Below are 6851 nucleotides of genomic sequence, written 5' to 3'. Positions count from 1 at the left end.
GATAACTCACGAAGTTGGGTATCAGCAGAGTGTGTCCTAAGGGCTGGCAGTAAGGGCCTTGCTATGCAACATTGTTGTTGCCACGCTGGAGACAGAGAAATGGTCCATTTTCTCTGAAAGTCTGACTGTGTTAGTCCAGGAAATGAATTGACGTAGGCAGAGAAGGAAAAGAAGGCGTACACACAAGTTAATTAACACGCAGAGACAGGGGCGCCAAATAGCACATGTGAAATATTGTGGGTGTTCACCGGGTTTAAGCCAATAGGAAGCCTTCATTACTTGGCTGGCAAACACCCAGGGTGTTCAGATCCCAGTGTATAGCCTTGAACCTTTCTCAGGGTGGATTTTTAAGCACAAAACCCTGTTCTGAGTTGACATACTTCAGTTAACAAGAACAGTAACCCAGAAGCAAAACTATAGAAGCCAACAAACAAGGTTAGGACATCTAGAGACTTTCCCAGGACTGTATGGACTTTGATGGATTGGGCCTCTGTGTTGGTTTTGGCAGGTGGTGCTGTCTACGTGCTGAATTTTACAACCTGACTGGTACTTCCATCATGGAGTCAGTCGAGCTAAGGTGGGGAAGGCGGGGAGAGTTGTTACACAAGACACGGGAGCCTGAGCAGTTGAAGCTTTCTTAGGTAGAGGTATGAGGTCTCTGGAGAGAGGTAGCAGACAGATTATAAGACGATGGATAAGGATGTCGCATCTCCAGGGTGGTTATGGTCATCTCTACCTGGGCCAAGGGTCATTATGTTTCCTTGTGAAAAAGAAGACGTCCTAGGGAAGCGGGGTCCTCAGGCAGGAAACCTGGGCCTGCATCCTGTAACGTTCCTTACTGTAGCTACGAGGGACTAGGACAGAGCCCTGACAGGGAGAGGGACCGCAGCTCAATACTACAGACGTCAAACTCACAGCTGCTTCCCTGCACTCCTGACCTGATCCAAAGGTCTGGCCGTTTCAAACAAAGGCCTTGCCGGCTTGGATTTTTCTCCTGTCGGTGGCAAGATCCTCTCCCCCAGCAGTGGGCCTGTCCAACAAGTTCAAGGCCAGTTCTGGACATGGGACATATTTACCCCTAATTTGTGGCCCTATCAGCTCCCCTTTGTTGAAATTGACCAACCCTAAGTTAGGGGACAAAGACCCTTAAACCTCCCCAGCCGTTGAAGAGAAAGCAGATTTCGGACTCCTAAGTACCTGTCTTTGCAAAGGACCTTGCTGTGTGTGTGTGTGGTGTGTGCGTGGTATGTGCATGTGTACGTGTGTGTACATGTATACATGTGTGTGTGTGGTGTGTGCATGTATACGTGTGTGTGTGTGTGTGTGTGTGTGTGTGTGTGTGTGTGTGTGGTGTGTCTGTCCCCTCACTGGGAACTTTCGCCTCCTGTGTCTGAGATTTTCCCCGACACTACTTGTCACACCTGAGATTTTTTTTTTCCTGCCTGTTAATTATTTAACTGGCAGAGAAAACAAACCTGATCAAGGCCCCTTGAGGGTAACAGCTCCCTTTTTACAGAAGGGCTTTTCTTTGGAGTCCCTGCTGTGTCAGATCTGCAGATCCTGTTAACCAACTCCAGTTATGTAAAGAAATCTATCGGGGTGGCGGTTTTGGTCTCCCGTGTGCATTCATGGAAATGCCGGAGGGAAGAGAAGAGGGCGGCGCAGCCAGCATCAACCGTTTCCTATGTAGGGCAAAGGCAGGCACCTCAAACACAAGCAAGCGAGTGAACCTTAGAGGTCCCGGTTTGTAGGCTCCATGAAGTATCCAGCTACTGGGGGTCCCCTTTCACACACACACACACACACACACACACACACACACACACACACTGTGTTCAATCGAAATGCATTTTGTTATTTGGGAAGTTAATACAATGTGTTTTCATCATATTGACTTTATTCTTTTTGTATTTTTCTGAAATGTCTCATGTAGCCAAGGCCGGCCTAGACTCCTGACTCTTCTGTCTCCCCCTCCCAAGTGCTGTTAAAGGCCACCACACCCAGCTGGGGATCCCCATCACATCCATCCCGGAGGGAATGGGGTTACCCTAGAGCGACCCTTGTACACTTCTCTTGAACAGACTCTTGAGACAACGAACCCCTAAGAAATTGGAATTTCCTCATGAGTGTCACACTGCAAGAAGGAACGGGCTGAAGCCTGGCCTCAGCCAGAGGGTGAGCTTGTCTCCCAGACAGAGTCATGTACTTGTGACAACTTGTCAGCTGCCTTGCAGGGCAGACTGGAGTCCAGACAGTGGTGACAGGATTGCCTCCTGTCTGGCACACACGCTGGCCCTCTAAGTCTAAGTGTCAAATCAGGACTTAGAAGATGAATTTTAAGAGTCACAGGACCTCTTTGATGCTCTTCCCAAAGTGGTCATGTTGGATAAACTTTTTTCCCTCTGTTTTCACTATTAATTGGCCTATTGAGGAAGGGTTGGCAGAGCCTCTCTTGTTAACGCCACCAGATTCCACACCCTCAGCCTAACAACCCTAGCGACACTATCTAGGCTTCCTGGGCAATGACATGTCAGGGAAGGGAAGCAAGATGCAGCCCCTGAACACAAATGATATCACCAGGTTGACCCAGAGTGAGGCAAGGTGCCACGGTGGTCAGTCACTGAGCCACAACAGGAAGTAGAGGGGCTAGGGGAGTTTCAGGGGGAGTGAAGGGTGGGATACCAGCCTTAAAGAGGGGCTGGAGGGGCCACCAGATGCCCCCACCTCATTCTCAACATCTCCTGCAGGCAGGATTGTAATAAATATGCAAGCTGTTTGTGGGATGCATATTTAGAAGAAGCTTAACCAGCTCTCTCTTTCCATTTGTACGCTCTCCACCACATTTACCATCTTACATGCACAAGCAGAACTCTAAAAGGGAAGACGTTTCCATCTCCTTAGGGAAGACGTTTCCATCTCCTTTACCAGACGTGTCCCGAGAATACCGCCTTATCGCAGGCAGAAAGATGGGGGTACTCTGAAGATACGCTCTGCCTGCTGCTTCTCAGGGGTTTCTGTGACCACTCTTGGAGTCCAGCAATCGGGCTGCCGCCTGCATGAATAAGTAACTGGAATGTGCAGGAGAGGCGTACCAAAGTGCACGCTGGCCTCTAGGCTCAGCCAGTACCCGAGACCTCTCCGGTTCAGGGGCTTCCCCTCCCTTCCTGCAGTTTCTCAGCTGTATAACCCTGCTGTTTTGGCTGTGTTCTTAATTCTCCTTAGCACCTCTTTGTTCTCTTGACCCCTCTCTCTCTCTGACTTCTCTCTCTCTCTCCCCTCTCTCTTCCATCTCTCTCTCAGACCTCTTCCCTCCTCTCCCTCCCCCCTCTCTCTCTCTCTCCCTCCCTCTCCCTCTCTCTCTCCCTCCCTCTCTCTCCCTCTCCCTGCCTCCCTCCCTCTCTCTCTCCCTCCCTCCCTTCCTCTCTCTCTCTCTCCCCTCTTCCCCCTCTCTTTCCCCTTCCTCTCTCCCTCCCCCTCTCCTCTCATGGCCCTGTTCAGTCTGCCAGCCACATTTCAGTCCACGATTCTCTCTTCCCTGCTCTGGATTCTTCCCGATGCCTGACTGTGCTCTCCCTCACATCTACAGTAAAACCCTTCTCTCCCCAACCATCATGTCCTCATTTCCATTCAAGGGGATCACAGAGCCCCATGGCCCTCAGACTTCAATGTGTTCAAGAATCACCCGTCTCTAGTTAAAAAGGAGATTCTTAGTCCTCATAGATTCCCATTCAGTGCTTCCAGGAGCCCAAGAAAATGCTCGACGTTAAAGAAGCCAAAGCCGTGGGATTTGATGTCGGTGATCTGAGGCACTCGCTTTGAGGATCAGTAACAGAGTTGAGGGAAAAAAATGCCTCTGTTATAAAAGGTGGCACGGACCACCCGGCTGAGCCGTTGTATAGCTGGGGTAGACCTGGCCCTTCCCACTGCTGTGCCAAACATTCCCGCTCTTAATACACGTTTGTAAGTTCTGAGTGTATGCTGGTTACCATGGGAACATGAGAACGGGATGACGTCCAAACTGACTGTAGCTGGGTTGGGAGGCACAGATATACAACTATCCTTAGAGAAACCCAGCTCCGTGGTTTTTTATCACTTCTACTTCCCTGTAAACCCCTTGAAAACCGTGAATACGCTTCTGCGACTTGCCGACGTCATGATGGAACTCCTCGTGAGCCAGGATATACACATGGAGGTTGCGCTTGAAAAGACGCGGGGAAACTGTGTAGTGAGACTTGGTGTAATTTAATGCTGGTGAGGCCTTTGAGATGGTCTTCAAGGGAATGTGTTCACTGGTGAGAACTCAATAAGATTTTTAGAAGTTGTAATGAACAGATAAACGAAAGATGATAGTTGGTCTAAGGGGGCTGCAATGGAAAAAAAAAAACGTCATGGCTGGTTGGGAGCATTGGGAGGAAGTGTCGGGACTTGGGGGTCAGATCCCAGAGGACCCTCTCACCGAACGAAGGTGGCTCACACGGTTTCCTAGGAGAGGTCTTTGTGGTGGCGTGTCTGCCACTGCAGCTGATGGAGGAGAGTCACGGTGGGCCACACAGTAAGTTCCAGGCTGGGGTGCTGTTGCTGCCACAAAACCCTCAGCACCTCATAGTAACTTTCCGGATCTCTCCGCCGGGTACGCATATCCCAAGGGTGGCCCACACAGCCTGGGCTAAGGTGTGGTTCGAAAGGAACTCACACCAAAGTCCCCTTCACATGAGCTTTGTTGGGAGAAAGACTCAGGGCCACAGGCTGCCAGGGAGAGCGTTGGGGTGGACACAGCAGTATGGCCATGGACAGGCGTCGTGGGGCCTTGAAGGGAAAGAAAGCCTTCATTGAAATCCCAGACTATTAAGAGAGTCCACACAGTGTGCTTTCAGGCAGCGTCAGTGGTCCCTGGGAATGTAGCACAAATAATGCAAAACCAGACACAGACGTCGGGGTTCAAGCTGAAGATCAGAGAAGCAAAGCAACCAAACCACTAGAGAATTCTCACCTCTACCAAGGCTAAGACCAAAGAGGGGTGGTCCTGTCCTCGGCGTGACTGCAGCCTGCAATGCACTCCACCAAACCTCAGACTGCCCTGAGACTGCACTGAGCTCCTGCCTTATATTCCTCTCTGGTGCTGGGGTCAAAGGTGTGAGCTCTGTTTCTCATTTAGACTGATTCATACTCAAGTAGCCCAGGGTGACCTTGAACTCACAGAGATCCATCTGCCTCTGTCCACCCCCCCCCAAGTGCTGGGATTAAACGTGTGGCCACCACTGCCTGTCCTCTATGGCTAGCAAGTGGCTTTGTGTGTGTGTGTGTGTGTCTAACTAGTCACTCAGGGGTGTGTGTGTGTCCGTGTGCGCACGTCTAACTAGTGGCTTAGATCTGCACTCTGATATCTGGGCAAGCTTTTTCTTTTGTTGGATTACAAACAATATATCACCACACTGAGGAGAGACACACACCTCTCAGTTCTGGAGAACAGCGAGGCTTTCCAGCTTCCATAGGTTTGCAGGGACGGAGGCAGGCTTCACACCAGGTGACCCAGCCATGTGCCTGAGATCATGGAGGCAGGCAGTGGGCAGGACCATAAATGCATCCAGCAGCTGCCGGAAGGAGGGAGGGCATCGAGGCACAGCACAGCACATCAGCAGAGCAGCGTGGCCTCATTTCTGGGAGAGAAAAAAAGGCATCTGGGGGAGGGGGAGGGGTCTGCCACCTATCAGGTGACAGAGCAGAATTTCCTGGGAGACGGCTCAACGCATTTCCCCAGCCTCTGCTTTCCTGATGTGGGTGTTGCTCAGTCTCCTGAGGTAATGGGATTGCTGCTGCTTGTAGGTTGACAAGGTCTGGGCAGCTTTGGGCTCCATAGCAAGCATCTACAAGTCTGTGTTCTGATGGGGGATGGCCTTCTGCATGCATGTTTCTCTTATTGGCTGATGAATAAAACCATGTCTGGCCAAGAGAGGCAGGGAGATAGGCGGGGCTAGGAGACTAGGAGGGGCTGGGAAGGGTAGGCGGAGAAGCACCAGAAAGGGTCACAGTGTGGAGATGTGGGGGTGGGGGTAGAACATGCCAGGTGTCCTCTGGTGAGATGGGGCCATGTAGAAATATAATGATTGGTGGTTATGGGTTAATAGTTAAGACAGAGCTAGCCAATAGGAGGCCCTAGCCATCGGCCAACAGTTTGATGATTAATATAAGTCTCTGTGTGTTTATTTGGGTCTGAGAAGGGCAGCAGGACCTGGGTGGGACAAGAACCACCGCAACAATGTTTTTGCCCTACTATCTTGATAGCGAGAAGGATGCCCTGAATCTGTCAATGAGCCTATTGCCACAAGAGAGCCTTGCCTGTGCTTACCTCATCCGAATCTCAGTGAACTAAATATAGGTCGGGTACATAATTACCTCATTGTCTCCAGCCACATCCTTGGCTATGGGGCTATGATGCTGTCCATCTCGGGAGCCTCAGCAGCTCAGCACATTGTAAGCACAGTTGGCAGCCAGCACATCTCCCGCATAACGGGCATCTGTCGTGGCGTGCTTTGGGCACAGCGACCCGGACTCTTTATCATTTTCCTGCGTTTTCTGTTAACATTTGAAGAAGCACTTTCTCTCACAGGGTGACAGGGAGGTTTTGGAAACTTTGTAGCATGGGGAGTTCACAACCATAACGAAAGAATCCATCTGTTTCAGTTAAGGTTTCTATTGCTGTGAAGAGACACTACGACCACAGCAACTCTTAGAAGGAAAACATTTGGTTGAGGTGGCTGGCTTACAGTTTCAGACGTTGAGTCCATTGTTGTCATGGCGGGATATGGTGGCAGGCAGGCAGACAGGGCTGGAGAGGTAGCTGAGAGTTCTAC

General features: G+C 50.7%; 1 long non-coding RNA gene across 1 annotated transcript; it reads right to left on the bottom strand.

Annotated features, from left to right (window-relative positions):
• Positions 1–4226: 4226 nt before the first annotated feature.
• On the bottom strand, positions 4227–5647 carry LOC110341365. Its single transcript, XR_005870698.1, has 2 exons — positions 5451–5647; positions 4227–4806 (listed from the first exon to the last, which is right to left on the bottom strand). It is a non-coding gene; the product is annotated as an uncharacterized LOC110341365 (long non-coding RNA).
• Between the last annotated feature and the right edge of the window lie 1204 nt (positions 5648–6851).

This window comes from Mesocricetus auratus, unplaced genomic scaffold (assembly GCF_017639785.1).
Source record: "Mesocricetus auratus isolate SY011 unplaced genomic scaffold, BCM_Maur_2.0 Super-Scaffold_100023, whole genome shotgun sequence".
Classification (NCBI taxonomy): Eukaryota; Metazoa; Chordata; class Mammalia; order Rodentia; family Cricetidae; genus Mesocricetus; species Mesocricetus auratus.
This window is presented reverse-complemented; position numbering and strand designations above follow the sequence as displayed.